Source organism: Mesoplodon mirus (genome assembly GCF_964341445.2).
Source record: "Mesoplodon mirus genome assembly, chromosome: X".
Taxonomy (NCBI): domain Eukaryota; kingdom Metazoa; phylum Chordata; class Mammalia; order Artiodactyla; family Ziphiidae; genus Mesoplodon; species Mesoplodon mirus.
Window position 1 is genome coordinate 13715990 of NC_138981.1, and position 24532 is coordinate 13740521.

The following is a 24532-nucleotide window of genomic DNA, read 5'->3' on the forward strand; positions in this document are numbered from 1 at the left end:
GTAGCACCCTGAATAAGAAATCATAATGGCTACATAATCTATTTTTATGTAAGAGCAGCCCTCTGCATTTGTAAATATTGCTTAAGCAAGTAATGATAAATGTTCTGCTTGTGAAATGCCCCAGCACCCCAAAATGTGCCTATGTGTATTTCCCCCTTTCACTGAGTACACTGAGCCATTAGCCTCAATTTTCCAGGAATCTGAATTCAATTTCGTATTCAGTATACACTGTCTCATACTGGTTTAGCAGTCCGTCCAAAACTCAGTTCCAGAAAATAACTGAGATGTAATCCCCTATCTTGGCTGGCTTGGGCTTATGTTCAGTTGTGCTGCAACTGACATGATGAGAAATGTTATATAATGCTCCACATTATCTCCTATGTTGGAAGGTAAGATGACGTACGAAGAGGCCTGTGGCTATAATGGAGTCAGGTTGAATAGTGGGAAAATAGTTATACAAATTTTTCAAGTTCCATGCATCCAAAGATAAATATTAGATTTTGTATGCTAATAGAGAAAGGAATAGATCTGTCTCTGATACTTTTTTACTTTCTAGAATAACAAATAGTACGAAATAGCTGCGTCATATTTCTGTTGGAATACAGATGTCAAAAATGGTAACAGCTTTTTTTTTCAGCTACACAATCACAAATCAATATTGCCTAACACAAATTCTAATCCCCTCTGTACGTCCTTCCAAACAGGTTCACTTGATTATATGCCGTTATTTATTAGCTACTGCTATCACTGTAATGCCATGGCACTGAACACTAGGACACACAAATATATTTTACATTTTACTAGACAGCTAAAGTACTGGTGGCACACTGCAAGCAGATAATGTGAAAACATAAGACATTTAGCCTCCAACTAGTCACTGCTGCCAAAAGAACAGTCATTTATTTTCAAAATGAGAGCTTGAGGTTTTTTACAAATTTGTTATTCATTCTTATTAGCCATTGTGATTTTACATGGTCAAAACTATTGTTAAAAACGAGATCAATCAAGACGGTAGAATAGGAAGACATGGAAGTCACCTCCCCCCATGAACACATCAAAAATACATCTACATGTGGAACAATTCTCATTGAAATCTAACTGGAAACTGGCAGAAAGACTCCTGTACAACCAAGGCTATAAGAAAGATACATATGGAATTGGGTAGGAAGGGAAGAAAAGCAATCAGGTCAGGACCTATGCCCCTGGGAGGGGACTCAGAGGAAAAGGGAGAACACACGAACAGACGCCCGTCTTGGGGAGTGTGCAGTGAGAACCACAATTGGAAGCCCCAGTCCTGGCATCCTACACAGAGAAGACAAGCCCCCTTGGCTGCTTGCAGGACCACTGGGACTAATAGGAGGGCTGGGGGAAGCCTGGACTCCGCTCCTGAGGAACATGCATGTGCACGAGTGCTTGTGCACTGGCTTGCCCCTGGGGCAGGGCAGAGAGGGTGGTGAGAGGACTGTGCCAGTGGCTGCCAAGTTTCCCACAACTGCCTCGGTGGAATCTAGGGCTGCCACAACCAGGGAAAAAACTTGGTCGTGGGATGCAGAGATGACCCAGTCCCAGGGCAGAGCCTGGGTGAGGCGGCAGTAGCCAGTGTTGGCGCTTACTCAAACGTCATATCAGAAGCAGCCCAGAACTCTGATGATGGCCACTCCCCCACAGCTTACTCCAATACACAAAGAGAGTCCACACCAGCCCCGCCTGCCCTGCAGTGCAGCTCCACAAAAGCGCAGTGGTGGCAGAGACTGGGGGAAGTGATTAGCAGTGAGGGACTAAGGGGACTTGGACCCGAGGCTGCATCTGAGCAGATCGAGGGAAATAACTGCTGGCACCTGTACTGGCAGCACATCGGAGACAGCTCAGACATCTGTCTGCGGCAAAAATGAGCCGAGACTCCACATGGGCCTCCCTTGCCTCAGCAATCCCCAGCTCTGGGGCAAAGGTCCCAGTGCCAGGAAAGGGGAAAGCAGACACTTAAAGGGAACAGAGCCAGATCAAGCCCAAGCCTCAGGGCTTCTACTCCAGCAACTTGGAGGGCAGTGATGGCCACTGAGCAGAAGGGAAGTCCCACCCCACACCCGGCTACATCTCTAGCCCCTCCATCTTCAGCCTCATGTCCTACCAAGGTGATAGCTACCAGCACATCCTGAGGAAAGACCTGGCTTATGTCCACATCAAATCTGCTCTCCCACCAAAGGCGTTAGGCACATACAGTCTAGAATATGAACACCCCTTCCAGACTGGAATAGGTAACTGTTTCATTTAAATTCATAGAGGCAAAGAAAGTTAAGCAAAATAATAAGGCAGAGGAGCTACTCTCAGCTGAAACAACAAGAGAAAACCACTAGGCACGTGGGCTTCAGTAGTTGAGGCATGTGGGCTCAGTAGTTGTGGCTCACAGTCTCTAGAGCACAGGCTCAGTAGTTGTGGCGCACGGGCTTAGTTGCTCCGCGGCATGTGGGATCTTCCCAGACCAGGGCTGGAAGCTGTGTCTCCTGCATTGGCAGGCGGATTTTTAAGCACTGCACCACCAGTGAAGTCCCTCTCACCACTTTTTTAAACATAGTATTGGAAGTCCTAGCAACAGCAAACAGACAAAAAATAAAAAACAAAGGAAGGAAGGAAGGGAGGGAGGGAGGGAGGGAGGGAAGGTGGGAGGAAGGAAGGAAGGAAGAGAGAAAGAAAGAACAAGCATCCAAATTGGAATAGAAGAAGTAAAACTGTCACTATTTGCAGATAACATGGCACTTTATAGAGAAAATCCTAAGGTCTCCACCAAAAAACTACTAGAACTAATAAATGAATTCAGAAAAGTTGTAGAATACAAGGTTAATATAGAGAAATCTGTTGCTTTTCTATATACTAATAATGAACTATCAGAAAGAGAAAGAAAAAAATCCTGTTTAAATCACATCAAAAAGAATAAAATACCTAGAAATAAAACTTAACAAAGGAGGTAAAAGACCTATACTATGAAAACTATAAAACACTGATGAAGGAAACTGAGGATGATACAAAGAAATGGAAAGATATGCCATGCTCTTGGACTGGAAGAATTAATATTGCTAAAACAGCAATACTACCCAAAGCAATCTACAGATTTAATACAATCCCTATCAAAATACCCATGATAGTTTTCACAGATCTAGAACTAATAATCCTAAAATTTATATGGAATCACAAAAGACACCAAATTGCCAAAGCAATCTTGTGAATAAAAACAAAGCCGTGAAATCACCCTCCTTGACTTCAGATAATACAACAAAGCTACAGTAACCAAAACAGCATGGCACTGGCACAGAAACAGACACATATATCAATGGAACAGATTAGAGAGCCCATAAATAAACCCATACACCTACGGTCAATTATACAAAGTAGGCAAGAATATACAGTGGAGAAAAGACAGTCTCTTCTATAAGTGGTGGTGGGAAAACTGGACAGCTACATGTAAAAGAATGAGATTAGAACATTTCATCACATCATATATAAAAATAAACTCGAAATGGATTAAAGTCCTAAATGTAAGACCTGAAGCCATAAAACTCCTAGAAGAGAACACAGGCAGAACATGCTTTGACAAAGGGTACCAATATTTTTTTGGATCTGTCTCCTAAGGCAAAAGAAATAAAAGCAAAAATATACAAATGGAACCTAATTAAACTTAAAAGCTTTTGCACAGCAAAAGAAACCATCAACAAAACGAAAAGACAACTTACCAAATAGGAGAAAATATTTGCAAGTGATATGATTGACAAAGGGTTAATATCCAAAATAAATAAATAGCTCATACAACTCAATATCAAAAAGCAAACAACCAAAACAAAAAGTAGGGTAAAGACCTAAATAGACATTTTTCTAAAGAGGAAATGCAGATGGCCACCAGGCACATGAAAAGTTTCTCAACATCACTAATCATCAGGGAAACGCAAATCAAAACCAAAATCACCTCACACCTGTCAGAATGGCTATCATCAAAAAGTCTACAAATAACAAATGTTGGTTGGTGAGGATGTGGGGAAAAGGGATTCACTGTACATTGTTGGTGGGAATGTAAATTTGTGCAGCCACTAGGGAAAACAATATAGAGATTCCTCAAAAAACTAAAAGTAGAACTACCATATGATCCAGCAATTCCACTCCTGGGTACAGATCCAGAAAAAATCAAAACACCAATTCAAAAAGATACATGCACCCCAATGTTCATAACAGCACTATTTACAATAGGCAGGATATGGAAGCAACCCAAGTGTCAGTCAATAGACAAATGGATAAAGAAGATGTGGTATAAATATACAATGAAATATTACTCACCATATAAAAGAATGAAATTCTGCCATCTGCAGCAATGTGGCGGGAGCTAGAGAATATTATGCTTCATGAAATAAGTCATACAGAGAAAGACAAATACTGTATGATATCACTTAAATGTGGAATCTTAAAAGTAAAATGAATGTATATAGAAAAACAGAAACGATCTAACAGATATAGAGAACAAACTAGTGGTTATCAGTGGGGAGAGGGAAGCAGGTGGGGGAAGACAGAAGTATGGGATTAAGAGATACAAACTACTATGTATAAAATAGATAAGCAACAAGGATATATTGTACCTCACAGGGAATTCTGGCCATAATTTTGTAGTAAGTTTTAATGGAGTGTAATCTATAAAAATATTGAATCACTATGCTGGACACCTGAAACTAATATAATATTGTAAATCAACTATACTTCATTTAAAAAAAAACTACTGTTAAATAAATGGTCACTGATTAGTGATCTTTGTATGAGAGGCAGTGAGAAACTCAGATAAACCAAAAGAGGGTATAATACAAAATCATTTTATATTCAGCTCTGAACTCATCATGGTTATCCTGTTGCCATCACAGGTTTACCTTCCTACGTGTTTTTCTTAGGCTATTATTAAACATGGTTGGCTCTCAACTGACTGTGGGGAGTTGTGACTCATATGGATAACAGTAAGAAAGGAAAATGGGATACAAAATGAGTCACGGAAAACAAATAATTACTTACACACATACACACGCATTCTAATTTATAAACATGGCCATCCCTGAGAAGGTGCTTCACTGTACTAATTGTACAGTTGCTCCAGGGCCTAGGGTGACACCCTTTACAGAGTAGGCCTGCACACTGCACTTCCTAATCTATAACACGTAAGACATGCTTCTTTATATATACGATAGAAAACACAGAAAGTATCATTAATGTTAACCAGCCTGTATATAACTGTCGAGTGTTTTTTCCACGCGCGTTTGTAGGCAAACCCCCACACATGCACACACAGAAAACTTATATCAAACTTTTATACATTTCTATATCCTATTTCACATGGCATTAAAAATCTATCATGACTATAATTTGCAGTAACTTAATAGTCTATTTGATATAGACTAAATAAATCATCATTTATTTTACCGTCTTGGATATTTCAGATTTTCTTTTTTTGCATTTGTGAGTATGATCATTATAAATATATCTGTATATGAGTTATATCTTTGTTTTAGACGATAAATGCTTATATTTTCTTAAATATTATTTTGCAATGGAAAAAAGAAGGAACTGAGGATGAGTAGAGTAAATGAGAGATAATCTGTGGGAAGAGGCTAAATGGGATGTATGTTCCTTTCAGGGAGAAACTTTGTCTTGTTTATCATGTTAACTTCAGCACCTAGAACAGTGTGTGACTTAGACTCGTTGATCAATAAATCCTCACCGGATGGATAAATAAATAAATTAATGAACAAGCATGTTCCCCCATGTGAAACCATGTAGAAGATATAGAGTAGGCTTGAAGCAGAATCTATGGGTAAAGGTTTTCCAGAAATATATTAGGGCTCTAATGTATGGAATAATATCATAATACTGTGACATATACTATAGAAGAAAGGAATTTCTCTAAAGGAATGTATCTCCCTTTTCAGAAGTTCTCAAGTAGACTTTGGGAAGTTAAGAATATATCCACGATGGTATCTTAATATTTTGAAACACAGACAGGCCTGTACCTAAATCTTAGAGCCTTCACTTCACTCAACCTCTCTAAGCCTGTTTCCTAATTTCTGAAATGAACATATTATTTTCTACCCCTTTCATAAATTAAATGAGGATAAAGTAGGGCATTATGTGCATACATTGTTGAGCTCAGTTTTTTTTTACATGGTAGGCAGTCAATTCCTTCTGGTTATTTGGTCATTTTTCCCTATCCATAATGTAATAGAAAAGACTGCTCCATGGGATGGGAGGTTGTATTAGAAGACTCATACAGGGCGCTATGAATAGAAGACACCATGTTCTTTGGATGGCCCGTTATTTGCTTATAGTCATGCTTCCAATGTGATGAGCCAAAGTTTATCATATGTGTGCGTGTACACGTATGTGTGTATTTTTCATAGGTAGGCAGTTTATTGAATGGGTTAAGCTCTAGAGGGTCTGAATAAGCAATGGCTGTTTTTCTCCAATCACTGACATTAAACAGTTGGCTCTGTTTACCCTGTCCCTGGGGGACTTCAGGAAGATTCCATAGATTCTCAGTCACTACATATTATGTCATTAGACCCAGAATGAACAAATGTGTGTTTTACAATTTCATAGACACCTAAAATATTGGTGATAGATACTTTATGATAGTCCACTATCAGATTTTTAAAAAGTCATCTAGCCTGAAGCAAAACTTCATATTCTTTCCATCCCTTGCTCCCAGCTCAGGCCTGCCCTTTGGCTTGAAGATATGCAGTGAGGCAGGCACACTGTCTGTTCCTTCACAGTTCCTCCCCTTGCTTTTCCAATTCTCTTCCCCGCTCCTGTTGCTGAGTTCACCAGGCTGAGGATAAAAGGGTGGATGGAAGAAACTTGTATGTGACTCATGCTGTTGTATTCTAACTCTTGCCTTCTCTAATGGCAAGCCTCCAAATGCCAGCTTTCTTGTGAATTGAACTTGATTTCTTCAGAGATTTCTGGGGGGTCCCACATACCACGCCATCCCTGGATGAATAATGCATTCTGGCTGATGTCTTACAGTCTCCTCTTAGCTATCGCATCCTAGCAGCATATTCCATACAGTTTCTTACTTGCAGGGCCTCCTTTCTCAACTAGACAGCCCTCTTGGTTGGCACGCTTACAAGATTCACATCTGGCTATTTCCCACACCATTTATTTGGCCCACCAAGAACATGTGTTCTTGCCATGCTAAATAGTGGAAATGCAACTTAATTGTTAACCCTTCTGCCTTCACCCTTTCATCTTGGGTATTCCAGCTACCTACTGCCTTTGGAATTTATCCAGGTAAGAAAGAAGTACTAGTGTTCATATTTTCATACAAAACCCAACCTGCTGAGGACACACGACAGGTTCTCCTAAGAACTCTTTTACTCTCCAATTCCAGGGAAACTTGGAATTTCAGCAGCTCAGCAAGTATGACATGTGGAGGAGAGCTCTTCTCTTGCTGTGGTGGGGTGAACCACCTTCTCCCAACCCCCTTTAGGAGAGTAGGGAAAATGCCATAGCGCTGTCAACACCCACAAATTCCATGACTTCAATTAATTCTTTTCAAATGTCTAGTCTTCCAGAATACAGGGTGTCAGGTAAAATGGTCTCTAGATAGCATTTCTTCTAGAAAGTCCTGCATCCTGCATGCGTATGTGTAGATTCTCCCTCCAGAGTGAGGCTTTAGTCGAAATCCCATTCCCATACTACTATACTTACAAAATAAACAAACATACGTGATTTTAGAGTTTTAGCCCTATGAGGGCAAGGACTCTTGATTTTGTCCATGTTTACCTACCCACCACTTAGTATAACACCTAGCTCATAGGAGGTGCTCAGTAAAGAGTTGGTTAGTGAATGAATAAACAGTGTTGAAAAGCCTTGTAGTCAAGTGGTATTCCAGGTATAATTTAATTGGCAGTTCATTCATCCATCATTTATTCAACTAACATTTATTGAGCATCTCCTCTGGGCTATTCATTGTGCTGGGAGCTAGGGAAATCAAAGATAAAAAAAAAAAAAACAGTCCTTGCCTCTGCCTCAGGGGCTTGTAATCTGGTATGCCAGAGACAGATACGTGGAATGGTGATTATTAAACAATGTGGAATATAAGGGCATCGATGAGGATGCCTAACATTATTAAATGGAGGAGGGGGAAATGGAGGGGGAGGAGGGAAGAACAACAGGGGAAGGGAGTCAAAGAAGGAAGGAGCAGTGCTAGGAACATGGCCTGAAGGAGGGAGCCTGAGCTGAATCTATGAAGCAGACTAAACAGGTGGAGGAGGAGGAGGTAAAGGTCATTCCAGGCAATGAGGACTTTGCTCTTCATAATATTTGGGCTACACTTATAAAACAAGTTTTTCTAGAAGACAATCTGGGAAGGTTTCCAACATGCTTCATGAATTTTAAACACATTTCAAGTAAGAAACTTGTGTTTATTGATTCCAAGTTAATTCCCTGACTTCCTGCCAACCAAAGCTTTTTGTGGTTTTTGCTTGGTTTGGTCTGGTTTTGTTTGGTTTGGTGTTTAGAAGTTCAGTCTCTTCCCTCAATACAGAAAAATGAAATACTGGCATTATATCTGTTCCATAGGTACTTTCCCACTTGAAGCTATAAAATTCGTTTTTAAAATATACATCTTTATCAACCTCCAAGAAGCTGTTCTGCTGGTAATGTTCTAACAGTTTGGCACATAAAACCCCTAGTGGCAGTTATCACCAACAGTTATCACGTGACTGTAATATTATCTTAAACCTGGAAATCCTTGGGACTTGGGACATTTTAAAGATTTAAATAGAAACAAACTCTGGCTTTTAAAAAGCTTTAAAAAAAAAAAAAAGACTGAAGGCTGGGTGTATTGTCGTCTTTCTAACCCACAGGAAAATATCAGGATGAACTGAAGAGAAGGCTGTGAGACATCAGGCAGGCTTTGAGTGTGGCCAAACGGAGCTGAACAATTCTTTGCCTTTACACTGTGTTTGTTATTATAGCTAAATGATTCGCAGCCACTCCTAAGTGTGTCTTGAGTCCCATTTGTGGCTACAGTCCAGAGGCTGTAGAGCTGAGAGCAAGCGTTGATAGGGGGCAGTTGGGATGCAGTGTGTAGGTGACTCTGACAGGTCCATAACCATCTCCTTGGGGCAAACATCCAGAGGCATTATCTTTAGCCATTATTAACTGAAATGCTCTGTTTCCTATATAAGGAAATTTTGCCTTACTTTTCAGCCATCTGGTCAACTAAGACCAGCTGGACCATTTCAAGAAGCTGGCAAACCCAGGACAGCTTGGAATTTAAAACAAAAGAGTCCTGCCATGTTTGGTCTTGCTTTATTCCCCATGAGAATGTTTCTATCTAGAAACTGCAGCAAGAGAAACTATGAAAGCAGAAAGACTGATACCTACAAAAGTTCTGAAGTAAGGATTTTGGGGGGATGTCTGTTTTAACTCTAAAAAATAAAGATGAATGCTCCTTGAATCAGGTACGTCCCCAGCAAGTTGGAATGAATTTCCTAGGAGAGATCGGTATTTCTGAAAGAGGTGGGTAACAATTCTGTTTTGTGAAATCAGGACTTTACTGAGTTCTTGGATAAAACATTGAAAAGTAACAAAGCCAAGCTTTGGCAAATTGATCCGCAGGCCTGCTTACTTCAGCCAGATGTCTGTATACGTGGGAGACTTCATAAACTTTCCCTTCTGACATTTCCTGAGCCACAGCAAACTGAAGAGTCATTGATGTAGTGACTGTGTGATAAAAACATGCAGAGATGATGTGTGCAAATTCTCTTGGGACAGAGCTGGAGCACTACTGGCACTTTAGTTCAAGAATGTTGTTGGCAGCTTTGACAGGGAGCTGACAGTGGGAGAAGCTACCCAGGCTGTGCTTCCGCTCACCTCCTGGTGAGGCTTATAAATATTTTGGGGAGAGCATTTTGAGGTTCAGGATTATTTTGAACTCTCTTTCCATTTCACTAAAATGGGGAACTCCATCTGGGTCATATAACCTAAACGTCTTCGGTTCTTATAAATGCCACACAGTGAAGAAAAAATGAACTATTATGGAGCATGTACTACAAACTCAGGATATAGACATGAAGAAACAGACTAACATATACATAAAATAGGAGATTATAATTCAGTAAAGTAAGGGCAATGGGGTAGACTTTTAACAAAACTGGCTATAATAATTCCCTTCTCTGTATCCATACCCTTTGGGTAATAGCCCCCTCCCACGTTGACTGTCAACTTGACCATGTGACTTGCTTCAGCCAAAGGAACAATGGCAAATGTGACATAACCAGAGACTTGAAAAATGCTTGCACATTGTAGCTCACTTTCTCTTGCTGCTCTTGGGACCCTATGAACACCATCATGTGAAAAAAGCCAGGCTAGCCTGTTGAATGATGAGAGACAAACAACCCAGTTGTTCAATTACCAAGATGGCAGCCAGCTAACTGCCACTTTCCTGCTCATTACTCCAGGCACACTGGCCTCCTTGCTGTTTTCCGAATATGCCAGGTACATGCTGTCATCTCTGGGCCTTTGCAATGACCGTTCTCTGTGCCTGGAATGCTCTGCCCCCCAGATATTCACATGACTAACTTCTCTACCTTTTCCAAGTCTTTATTTAAACCTTATCTTCTCAATAATGCCCGTTCTAGCCATTATCCCTTCACCCATGCCCTCATCCACACCTTGACCCAACTCAACTTTTTGATTTGTTTCCCCACTGTATTTTATCACCTTAGAGCAACACTGATTCATATCAAATTCTATTACGGATTGTCTTTATTTCATACTGTCTGTTTCCTTTACCTTGAATATGAACTCCATGAAAGCAAAGATCTTCATCCGGCTTGCTCCCTATAACAGCACCTAGCCTGTAGTATATGCTCAATAAATGTTTGTTGATTGAATTAATGAATACATACATCTCTAACGTCTAGTCACTGAGAAAACTCCATCTAACCTTTCTCTAGAAGACAGAACAAATAAAAGGGAAACCATATAGCCAGGGGCCCATCTTTCCTTAACTGGCTATTCTTTACCACCAAGAATCCTGGCTACCTACAGTATGTCACTCTAACAGAATATCATTTTTATAAAGTTTTACTTCTCTGACAGATTGTATCAAGTAGTGTTATATTCATTTTTCTTTGACAGCTATTTCTTATACAGTAATATAACCAAAGAAACAATAATAAAGCGGCAATGGTTTAGATGAGAGGGCATCCAGACAGACTATTTTTATCTCAGTTTTGCTTCCTCAGCACCATCACAACCAATTTGGAGGTTTCTCAATGTGTCGATGCAAGTGCCCATTTCCGCTTCCAGCTCCTCCAGTTTGTTTGGATGTAAATATATTCTTTGAATTCTGATAAAGGCGTCCAGAGCCCTCCTCAGCTGAACTCTCTACAGCCACTCTGGGCCAGAGGTGAAGCCCTCATACTCTTCCATAGGGGTACAATCATCAGAAAATACCCCCTTTTCTTTACCTAACAAGAACCAAGTGGGTTTTGCTTTCCTCTGATTTTAATGTGTCATTAAAAAGTATCTGTGCATCTGAACTTAAGGATTGCTTTGGACTGCATCATCATCTAGGACTTGAGAAGCCCTGAGCTCCAATCTGAAGCAAACTGCATGATATGCCTAAAGCAAACCATTTTCCATACCTAATGGAAAAAAAGGGGGTGACCCCAGTTTGCTTTCCAAAATTGACCATGCCTTAAGGAAACTGGAATATCCAAATATTTTCCAAACTACACAGGAACTGATAAAATCTAAAACTTTTGTGTTGTTAGCAGAAGGGGTCCCAGCAATCCTGTTAGGGATGGGAAAACTGATGACTAGGAGGTTAATTCACTTTCAATCCTTCAAGATCTGCTTGAAGTAGATGCCACTTCTTACATGAAGCCCTCATGGATCCATCAAATATAAATGGCCTCTCTTCCCTACCTCCATGGTACTTTGTGTCTTATATCAGTCATTGCATTCAGACTTGTGGCTTAGTGATTAGGGCCTTATGTACTTGCTCTAATGTTTTGTAAACTCTTTGTGGAGAGGACCAAGTATTGTTCAACTCTGAATGACCTGAGTGACTTACACAGAAGAGGCCCTCAGTAGTTATTATTATAAGGGGACTGTGTTCAATGGTTCCTGATGTTCTGTGATTGGAGTAGGAATAAGTGCAGGAGCTTAACTGGCCTGATAAGGAAGTGTCCGTAAAGCAGGGGCCTCAACCTTTGCTGCACATTCGAATCAGCAGAGATTTTAAAGCTTTCCCATACTCCACCACAGATAAATTAAACTATCTGGCAGTAGGGTTCAGGCATCAGCATTTTTTAAAGCTGGTTTTAATGCGTAGCCAGGGTTGAGAACTGTGGCTCTAAATTTTGTTGTCTTGGGAAGTGTTTTCACTGTGTATCATTTGCCGGAATATAGATGCGTTTAAACTTCATGACAACACTATAAACTACATATTATTATTATCACTTTGTAGAGGAGGATACTACGGCACAGAGGGGTTAAGTAAGTAGCTCAAGTTCCCACAGAGCTAGACTTGAATCCAGGCAGTTGAGTCTGAGTTGGTATGATTCATCTCTTGGCCACACCACCTCCCGTTGTTAACGGTTACCGAGTTTCTTCAACATGCCCAGCACTGTACTAAAAGCTTTACGTAGGTTATCTCACAGCAAACATCTGAGGTAAGTATTGATACAACTTTGCATCACCAATTTACAGGTAGGGAAACTGAAACATCAAGAGGTTAAGCAATTTGCCCACAGTTATGTTGCTAGCAAGTAAAGAACCAAGATTCAAACCACTGGTCAATTCAAATCCTCTCAGAGGAAGAACTAAGAATTTTAAGTTTCATCACATTGTCCGTACCGTGCTAATTACAGGTGGAAACTCTTGAGTGTGAGATAAATTATTTTCCAGGCTCTGTAATCCCTGTCTTTTGGCTTGCAGATTGCATTCACTGTGTATTACATGCAGTTGGCAACTTTGTTCACCATTCTGATGAAGAGACAATGTTTGCCTGATTGCCCTTTCTCTTTCATATTAAGAATAACACAATGATTCCTGAGGCTTCTGTTACACATTCATCCTCAACAGACTTTCTAACTGAACTCAGTTGCTGTTTATTGCTTGTACCAGCTGTAGCCATTTGAACCATCATTTGCATCAGTGTGATTATGTTAAGAGCCCAACCTGGTAGAGGCTATTATCCATCACTTAAGGGCAAGTAAAAAGGTTGAAGGAAAGCAGATTGGATGACCATGAGCAATAAAATGGTTAAATAAATTGTGGCCTATTCATACAATGAAGTGCTAGATGGAAATAAAACTGTAAGAACTGCAGTCACACATAACAACAGAGATGAATCTCTCAAATCTTACATTAAGGAAAAGTTAACAATCATAAAAAAATAATCATAGGCAAAATTCATCTATGGCGTCCCAACTAGAATTCTGGTAGGATTTGGGAAGTAGCGTGGGACTAGTGATGGGGATGGACCATGAGGGGCTGAGCTTCAGGGGGCAAGAAATGTTATATTTCTTGACCTGGGTGGCAATTAGATGGGCATGTTCATTTTGTGGTCATTCACTGAACTGGACAGTTGTGATCCTGGTGCTTTTTTTCTCCACTATGAATGGGACATCTTGTTTATAAAAAGATGAATAAAGGTTGTTTGGTAAAGCAAAGAAATACAGGTTCCCTAAATAAACTTAGAGGAACATTTTAGCACAAGCCCATTCTTTCTCCTTCTCTTTTTTTGATCCTGGTACTTTTAAATGTTTTATTAAAGAAGTTAAAAAACCCAGATTGCACCAATAATGAATAAATAATAGAGGATACTCATACATTTTAGGCAGTTTCCTCCTCTTCCTTTTTCAGAATGAAAACAACAAAAGCTGATACTAATTGACTCTAGGTTCCAGACCTTCTACTATGTGCTTTTCATTTATGTAGTATTTAATCTTCTCAACAACCCTATGAGCTAGATATTATTGGTCCCATTTTCTAGATACGTAAATTGAGACTCAAGGTTATACAACTAGTAAGTACCAAAGCCAGAATTCAAACTTAATTGGACCTCAACTCTATTCCTGTCTTACTTTATAGTCACTAATGTCCCTTCAGCCTTTAAAATGGATGTCCTTTATGCCTGTTGCAGTTTATACACTTGAGGGTTGATTGATGGGACTCAAAGAATTCAGTAACCTAGAGATTCCTTCCATATTCTTAAATTATGGTTCACAGTTTGGAGTAATCATAGTGAGTCTTCCATACAGTTCTGAATTCGCCCTGGAACAGTCTCACCCTTTATTTTGCTTTCCACTGCTGTTTTCTGCTCACTTCCTAAACAATCCTTTTTTATGGAAAGGGAAATTAGCACCTTTCTGTCATCGGAGAGAATCTGAAGGTACAAGATACTAAACAGAAATTGGTATCTATGAATGTTTCTTGCCCCCATGTAACCCTAATTAAAAGAGGAATTGAAACAGGAATTAACATTTTGTAATTGGCTCACGTAGAAGACCATTCTCCATAAACCATACATTTTATTGTTGGTTCTAAATCATATACGTGGATTTCTCTTTTGGGGAGACTCCAGAGGAAGGATGCTCTGCAAATATGGAAATATGTATTATAGGATTAGTTTGTACTCATTCATTCAGTTTATTTACTCTTCATGGTATATCCTGTATTCTAAGATCCTTTTTTTCCCCTATTTTCACAGCTTTGAGTTTGGGTTGTAGCTTAAAATTGAAGACAAATCAGTTTAATTGGAGATGTTTTTCTTTCTTAGTGCTGTGTAAAATAATGGTGCATCTTATAGTCACTGACATCTTAGATTTAATGAACTACTATACTGAACTTCAGGAGCCAACCATTATGCTTGGCACTGGGCATACAGAAGTGAGTAAAACAGATGTGCTCCCCACTCTCATATCCCACTGGAGTGACAAATACTGAGCATGGAATTAGCTGATAATGCTTGTTAAGAAGTAATTCTGGCTGCCATGGGAGCATGTAACAAGTAAATGGGTGCTTGTCCAAGTGTCAGAGGAGACTCTTCCCAAGGAAGTGAAGTTCGAGTGGGATGTGAAGGCTAAGTAAGAGGTGCCCAGATGAAGGTGACCAAGGATGATCCCAGAGGAAGAAAGAGCTGGCCTGCAGGATTTGAGGCTGGAAAGAGCCGGTGAACTTCAGGGAAGTAGAAAGAAAGAAAACCTGACTAGAATGTAGAAAACTAAAGGGGAAGTGGCAAACACAAAGCCACCCAGGTCACACAGGGCCTTGTAGGCCTCAGTAACATGTTTGTGAGTTTTCTGACCGTAAGGATATGACATGATCTATCTTTTTAAAAGGCTATGATGACCACTCTGCGGACTAAGATTTGAGCGGGGCCAGGGTGGATGTAGGGAGACTAGTTGGGGAACAATGGCAATAACAAGGGAGAGATGACTTGGATAGGGTGTTGGCTATGGGAATAAAGAGAAATGGATAAATTTGAGATAAATTTTGGAGGTAGAATTGGACATGGTAAGAAACATATGACCATATGTAAGGAATTGGTGGAGACAGAAATGGAGCCAAAGTCAACGACTGGAGGACAACTCATCCTAAGGGAATTAAAAATGAGGGCCTAGACGCTTGAACGTAGGAAAACATCTCAGGATTGGAAGAAGTAGGATTGGAAGATGTTTTGAGTACAGCCTGGGATTTGTAACTCAGACGTGAGTACTAGGGAAGGAAGGCTGTGAGAAGCCATGGAAAGCCTCCCCCACAAAGCCCTGGGAGCACAAGCAGCACTGACTTGTAGCTAACATATCAAAGAGTCATGTCATTGGGTGCCAAAGTGTACTTCCCAATTCGGGGTTATTGGCAGAGCACAGTGGATTGAGTAGTGCTCGTATGAACCAGAGAAGTAGCAGGAGAGTCCATGGCCTATGGTTGGCATCAACAGGAAACAGTAACTGCCTCCCCACTTCTGTGACACCACTAACCTGTCAGGTTCATGACCATTAGCCCTTAGCAGAAAACCCCACCCAGGGGTTTCTTAACTGGGATGTTTAGAATATTCACATTTAATATGATTATTGATAAGGTTAGATTTAAATCTATCATTTTATTATTCATCTTTTATTTGTCACCTCTATTCTTTAACCTTTTCCCTCTTTCACTCCCTTCTTTTGGATATAGTACCTTAGAGTGTTGTATGTGATATCTTCTGTTGGCCTGTTGTCCATGCTCTTTTTGTATTATTTTTGTGATTGCTTTAAGGTTTATAATATAAATCTTCAACTCATCAAAGTCTACCTTCAGCAAATACTATACTCCTTCTCATATAGTACAACAGTCCTACAAAGCAAACTTCCATTTCGTCTCATACAGCTTTTATGCTACTGTTGTCATATTTTTTATTTTGAAATATATTACACACCCTATATTATTTTTGTCTCCAATTATCTTTTGCATGATTCTAATAATTTGAAAAATATCTTGTATATTCACCTGTAGAGTTACCATTCCCAGTGTGCTTCATTCCTTGGGTAGATATATAATTCTATCTGGTATCATTTTTCTTTTGCCTATGGGACTTTTTTTAACACTTCTTGTAGTGCAAATCTGCTGGTGATGGATTCTTTCAGCTTTTGTATGTCTGAAAAGTCTTTTATTTCACATTTGTTTTGGAAAGATATTTTTACTGAACATTAAATACTAGGCGTTTTTTTCCAATCAGTACTTTAAAGATGTTACTCCATTGTCTTCTTATTTGCACTGTTTCTAATTTAAAAATCTGCTGTAATCCTATCTTTTCCTATGTACATAATGTGTCTTTTTTCCTCTGATGATCTTAACTATTTTCTTTCAATCTCTACTTTTGAGCAATTTGATTATGACGTGCCTCAATGTCATTTTCTTAATTTTTCTTGTGCTTGGGGTTTATCAAGCTTCCCAGATTTGTAGATTCATAGTTTTCACCTAATTTGGGAAAACTGTATCCATTCGTTTTTCAAATAAATTTTCTGTACCTCTATCTCCTCCTCTTCAGAGAATTAAATTACATGTATATTAGGCCACTTGAACTTGTTCCACAGCTCACTGAGCCTGTTCTTCTTGTGATCTTTTCTCTATTTCATTTTAGTTTCTACTGTCATATTTTTAAATACATTAATCTTTTCTTCTGTTAAGTATCATCTGCCATTAATCCCAATCCAGTATATTTTTTCTTTTCAGGCATTATATTTTTCATCTCTAGAAGTTTGATTTTGGTCTTTTTTTTTTTAACCTCTTCCATGTCTCTTATTACCCTGTTCAGTCCTTTCTCCAGCTTTTTGAATAGACTGAATACAGTTAAAATGACTTTTAATGTCCTTATCTGCTAATTCTAACATCTGTATCTATTCTGAGTTGTTTTCAAATGGTTTATTTTTCTCCCACTTATGTGTCTCTTTGGGCTTCTCTGCATGCCTAGTAATTTTGTATTACATGCCAGGCACTGTGCTTTTTACTTTGCTGGGTGCTGGATTTTCTTCTTCTATAAAAATTATCAAGATGCTCTGAGACACAGTTAAGTTACGTGGAAACAACTTGATCCTTTTGATCTTGCTTTTAAGATTTGTTAGGTAGGCTCAGAACAGTAATTTAGTTAAGCAGGGCCCTTCTGAATACACTGTCTAATGCCCCATGAATAATCAGGTGTTCTAATCTGGCTTGTAGGAACAACAAGCACTATTTTCAGCCCTGTGAGAACTCCAAGTACTTTCTCCTCTAGTCTGATTTTTTTTCTTTTTGGCTGCGTTGGGTCTTCATTGCTGTGTGCAGGCTTTCTCTAGTTGTAGCGAGCGGGGGCTACAGTGCGCAGGCTTCTCATTGCGGTGGCTTCTCTTGTTGCAGAGCATGGGCTCTAGGCGCGTGGGCTTCAGTAGTTGTGGCTTGCGGGCTCTAGAGTGCAGGCTCAGTAGTTGTGGCGCACGAGGTTAGTTGTTCCACGGCACACGGGATCCTCCCAGACCAGGGCTCGAACCCCTGTCCCCTGCATTGGCAGGCAGATTCTTAACCACTGCACCACCAGGGAAGTCCCTGGGGTTTTTTTCTGTTTTGGTTCTTTTCTTAGCCTCAGCTACCTTCCTCACATGTATGCACTTATCACTACTTTGCTGACTGGTCCAAAGAAACCAGACTTCAGACTTCTGAAGTTCTCTCTCTTTCTCCCTCTCTCTGCAATTCTCTCCATTCTGGTACTCTACCCTGTCAACTCTAGCTACTGTGGACTCCCCAGACTCTCAGCTCCATCTCTTTAATTTTGGGAGTTGGTTGGGCTCTGCTTGGGTTCCTCCTCTCTGCATCATGACGTGGAAACTCTCTTAGGACAGTAAGTTAGAGCAATAGCAGGACTGACCTTGCTTGTTTTCCATCTTTCAGGGATCACTGTCCTTTTTGCCTAATGTCTAGTCCCTTGAAAACCACTTTTTCATGTTTTGTCCAGATTTTTTTAGTTGATTCAGGATGGAGAGTCAATCTGGTCTTTATTACTCCATCTTGGCCTTGAGTAGAAGTCACTGCCAAGGTTTCGAATCTTTGATTTATTTTTTTAATTTATTTTTAAAATTAGACACAGCATGTAAATACAGTGTGACAATTTAGATAATTGAAATAATTACCAGAACCAGCATCAGAATGTAAGTGCTAAGAGTACAATTGTTCTAATCAATGAAGTCTGCATTTATTAAATACATGGTCTATGAACTCTAAGACTGAGAACAAATGTTTTGGAAAATAAATAAATATTTGGTATGTATGGGCAAAAATATTAATATCCTAATGGGAAAATCGGTTTTGTTCTACAACCTGTTTCATCAAAAGATTTGCTTCAAGGGCCTCCCTGGTGGCGCAGTGGTTGAGAGTCCGCCTGCCGATGCAGGGGACGCGGGTTCCTGCCCCGGTCCGGGAAGACCCCACATGTCGCAGAGCAGCTGGGCCCGTGAGCCATGGCTGCTGAGCCTGTGCATCCGGAGCCTGTGCTCCGTGACGGGAGAGGCCACAACAGTGAGAGGCCCACGTACCGCAAAAAAAAAAAAAAAAGATTTGCTTCAAAGTGATATATTCCAATATATTTAGGCTTATAGCTGACTGATTATTCTTACCTCTTTTTTTTATAACACACTCTGGACTGCTTTGGGAAGAAAGGACCTTATCTCTCATACAGCAACTCCTTTTTACATGGCAATTTCTCTTAACGGTTCCTGCTTTTTGCTCCCATGGATGCAGTCACTAAATCACATAGTTATTTAATTAAATTCAACTCAATTCAATAAGTATTCAAGATATTACCTACTATGTTAGACATTAAGTAGGTTTAAAAATAGTAAGATAGTCCCTGCCCTTGAGGAATTTTTAATCTAGTGTAAGAGTCAGCAAATATTGTCTGCAAAGGGCCAGATAGTAAATACTTTAAGTGTTGTGAGCCATAAGGTCTCTGTCACAACTACTCAACTCTGCAGATGCAGCGCAAAGGCAGCGGTAGACAATGCATAAACAAATGAGTGTGGCTGTGTTCCAATAAAACCCGTGATCTAGTGGGAAGAAGCTGAGAAGTACGTTGAAAAGTATATGTATTACAAAGGTGACCAGAGGCAAGTCCTATGGGATGTCAAAGAAGGGAGATTCATATCTTAATAGGTGGTTTGTAAAAACAATGAATGATTGAATGATAGAAGCAGCAATATCGGAGTTGATGTATGAAGATTAGATAGAATTACAACAAGCAGAAGTGACAGGGGAAGATCTGAAATAAATATTAGAGATGAGTAAGCACTGAAGATTTGGGGGAAGGAGTAAGTAGTCCCGTTTATCTGGACTGTTAATTATACTCAGGAGTGAGGTAGGAAAAATAAGGCAATGTAAGGCCTTTGAATCCCCCCAGACAGAAAGAAGGTCTTCCTCCTCTAAACGGTTTAGCTCCTCTCTTTGGTCCATGATCTCATCCTGCCTTATAGTATGGTGGTTTTGGGACTTCTCTTTGTTTCTCTACTAGACAATAGTCACCTTTAGGGTGAGGATTATATATTGCTCATAATTATATGTTGCTCATCTTTGAATCTCCACTGTTTCTAGCACAGAGATGGAACGCAGCAGCAGAGCAACAATATCATCTGTGGAATTAATAAAAGAAACCATTCACTTCAGTCCAAATCATCTGAACTTATTAGACACTGAGGCACCGCAGAAAGAGTTTAAAAACTAGGTGACTGACAAGGAGTGAAAATGTTCACTCGTTACCGCATAGCGCCTTTATTTTTCAACAAGGGTTTTGGTAAGGGATCTTGCAATTGTGCATGGGTTAATTCCTTTAATTCCTCCATCATGTAGATTTGACCATAATTAGTAGCCACTTGAAATACAGCTTCTAAGTTGCAATTCTCCACAGTCTATTTTTCAAGGGAAAAATCCATATAGATAAAGTACTGGGGTTTTATTTTCTAATCAAAAGGTTAATTAAGTGAATTAATCTTTATGTTTGAATACATCTTTGCATGGAATTTGGAATAATTTAAATGGGTTAAAATCAAATCAGTGTAGTATTAAAATGAATAATAAAGCTAAGGGAACGAGTTAAAATCTTATGTGTTCTATTAATTATGCAACAGCAGACAAAATTGCCTCTGGCAAGTTTAACCTGAGAAGGCAGGAAAGCTGATAAAGATTCTCAAATCCTCTTGCAATGGCTAGTATCCCCATAGAAATCATTTTGTAAAATGTATACTGCTTCACAAAGACATAGCTTATGAGCAGTTCTTTAAAGAAAAACACCAAGTGGTTAGCATTTAAATGAACCTTCTGAACTGCACTGAGAGTAAATAACTGCAGAATTATAAACTGGCTTTGTCATGTCCACTGAGAAAATGGAGACAGACAGCAAAAATGGAATGTGACTAAACATGGGTGGCTGAGAGAAGAGGAGGCCAGAGTCATTTACTGAAGATTTTCACAGAGCAAATAGTGACACCATCCATCAGCATGATCTGTTTATATAACACCTGTGTGTCTGTGAGAGTACGTAGGTGGTAGCTTATGAGTGGGAACCTTCTTTTGTTAGTAAATGTCACCAAATAAGCAAATAAGTTAAGAGAAATATGAGGGCTGCAGTCCGTGTCACTATTCAGAAGGAAACAGAAGGATACATTTATAAGAAGGATATGATGTACACTTCGTACACTTCACAATCTCCGAGTGTAAGACAATCTCTGTCACGATCTTTGGGGGGCCTCCAGAGAACTGTTAATTTGTTGTTTATGTGACATTAACTTGGTCATGAGAGATACGTATCTCATGTTCTCTACTGGAGACAACTCCTAGGGAGGAGTTTGGGGTACTGTGTATGTCTCCTAGCCCCAAATCATGGGGATCAAATATGAGTCTGAATTGAGAGCAAAGAGATAGTACTCCTCGTGCCCAAGTAGAATCACGGCTCCTGGTCTTCCCCGGCCATACTGAGATTGGGAAAAAGAAAGAAAGAAGGAAGGAAGGGGGGAGGGAGGGAGGGAAGGAAGAGAGAAAGAAAGAGAAAGAGAGAAAGAGAGAAAGAGAGAAAGAAAGAAAGAAAGAAAGAAAGAAAGAAAGAAAGAAAGAAAGAAAGAGGAAGAAGAAAGGAAGAAAGAAAGAAAAGAAAAGAAAAGAAAAACTAACAGTAGAGGTATGTCAAAGGGACACAGGAGCCAACTGAATGAGTTCCCAGTGGCCAAAGCTGGAACAATTTAAGCAACAAAATAAAGTAGTATTAGATTATAACCAATATTATAAAAAAAATCCAGGACTCCATACTAATATAAATAAATGATTGGATAAAAAGAGTTGAGGGATAGTAGACAAATCTCCCATGCAGAAGAATTCCAAATAGATATTGAGGGTAGATATTCTACCCTCAAGGAGGTGCAGTATAATTCCCCACTTCTGAAGTGTGGGCTCTGTATAGTGACTTCTTTCCAAAGAGGGCAATAAGGAAAGGGCCAAAAGAGGAGAGGAGAAACCCGACAGACACTACCTCAGCCAGATGACCAAGGTCAACGTCAACAGTGAGGAGTCATGCTGACAGTATATACTCTTGATATGATGTCATGAGAAGGGAGCTTTACCTCTGTTATCTTCCATCCTAAAACCCATAACCCTGGTCTTATCATGAGAAAAACATCAGACAGATCCCAACTGAGGGGCATTCTACAAAATGCCTAATCAATACTCCTCAAAACGGTCAAGGTCATAAAAAACAAGAAAAGTCTGAGAAACTGTCAAAGCCAAAAGGAACCTAAGGAGAGACAAGAGCTAAATGTAATATGGTGCCCTGGATTGGATCCTTGAACAACAACAAAAATTAGGCAAAAACTAACGTATCCATATTGGTTTGTTAGGCGCAACAAATGTACTGTACCAAAGTGAGATGTTAACATTAGGGAAAACGGGGTGTAGCGTATATGGAACCTCTCTGTGTTATCCTTGCAACTTTCTATAAATCTAAAATTATTCTAAACTTCTTAAAAAATTTTTTTGAAAGTGATACCTATTTTGAAACAACTGAAAAATCTTATGTAATCTAAGAATTGATGTGCACGTGGGCATCCAAACTGGACTGGAGAGATGAAAAAGAGTAGGAACCTCTTTGTCTGTCTCTAAATAAGAGATGTGATTTGTTCTGTTCTCTCTGTCCCTGCCACCCACCCAGCCCACCCTCCCTCCCTCTCTCTCTCTCTCTCTCTCTCTCTCCCCCTTGTCTCTTATTTGCACAGGGTACAGAGTCTGGCTATAGACTGTGCCAGGATGTTCATTTGTGTAATTCTAGGCACCTGAACAGGGATTGCTTTCTTTCTGGTCCAGTTCCAAATTCCCAGAGGAAAGGGTCATCTGCTTTGGGACAGGACTCCACCTCTGTTTTCACCAGTTGTGATAGGCAGAGTCAGGGATAGGACTCTGATTACCCGAGTTCAGGTTGTCTGTTCACCCTGGACAAATCAATTACCATCAAAGGAATAGTTACATGTATGTACACGCTCGCCCAGAGACCCACCCCTGTGGATAGTAGGGAACCATGGAGGAGGTGAGACAAGGAAGAGGAGTTTCTCCCAGGGTGGACAGCAGTGGGGACAGCAGGGACACTCCCACCAAATAAAAGAATGACCATAAAGTATCTAAGATTGGGGGAGGGGGGAGCAGACTTAATATAAAATGTAAATAGCTAGCATTTCTGAAAATGTACAGGTCCCAGATCCCTTAGCCACACCTCTGAAATCCCCAAAGCTCTGAAAACCAAAAGGTTTTCCATAGCTCATTTGGCAGCAAACCTGTCCTGAACTGATGGGAGGCTAATTATAGGGTCTACAGATCCCATTTAGTGTGAATATTCATACCACTTGCCAAAGAAATATTGTGTTTGATTACAGGGTTGTCCCTAAGCCCTACTAGAAGTAATATGTAATAAATTGTATATGTTACAGCATTACCTTAATAAAATCTGAAAAACTCTGAATTACAGTGCTTAATTGCTCCCATGAGCTTAAGGGATACACATATAATAGTATATATATTGAAGAACATAAATGTCAACTGCCAAACATAAGAGCCACAAAAAAACCATAGAAAACAAAGAAAAAAACCTTTAAAACATTGAAAGGAAAGTACACAGTACCTATGCTGGTTTTGGAGGATAGGCTAACTCTATTAATAAGAATACATTTTCACATAATGCTTAGTCCTCAAATCTGTTATTTTTTTAATCATCAAAACAAGTTTTGGACATAAGCAGGGCCAATGCCTATTATTGCTTTTTATGGATGAAAGAGTGGTACCTAGAGGAGATTTTACTATAAAAAGGGTAGGGTCTCAGTTGCATGTCTCCTAATTGCTAATCCAGTGCCCTTGAATCCCAGCACTCTGTGTCTCAGATGGAAAGGAGTTATTGAATTGGCATTTTCAGCATGTAGGTAAAAGCGTACCAAAGCTACTTAACATGGGGTTTCTTTGATGTTTGAGGACTATGAAAAGAAAGGTTTGCCAAGGATCCTTGGGAAGGGTGGTGGTGAGGCAGCCTCCTGTAGTAGGATAAAATATGCAGGGTTCAGATTTCCGTGGATCTGAATCCCTTATCAGCCATAAGTGCCCTTGGTCAAGCCAGTTATTATAATAGCTACCTCTTCAAGCTGCTGTGGGGTCTCGCATGACATTCTATAAATAAAATGTCACATGGTGTATTCCATAAAAGGTAGTTCTTTTCTCCTTCAAACTCTTGTCTCAGGAAGTCACCCAAACTTCCCTTCCCAGGTGAATCTTAATGGGAATCACGTCCCTAATGCTGAGAAATACGACACTATAGACCATACACTTCATGAAGGCAGAGACCCATTGTGTACCCAGCGTAACACAGAGCTTGGTACGAAGCAGGTGCTCAATTTGTATTTGTCGAATCAATAACTAGAGGAAGATTGGGAATTTCCCATTGGAGGAAATCTCACATCAGAGACAAGGA

General features: G+C 39.8%; 1 protein-coding gene across 2 annotated transcripts in view; it reads left to right on the plus strand.

The window, feature by feature from the left end:
* GLRA2 (glycine receptor alpha 2) overlaps nucleotides 1-24532 on the plus strand; it is a gene marked incomplete at both ends in the record, with an annotated part of 179726 nt that overhangs the window by 68588 nt on the left and 86606 nt on the right. The window lies entirely within an intron of this gene.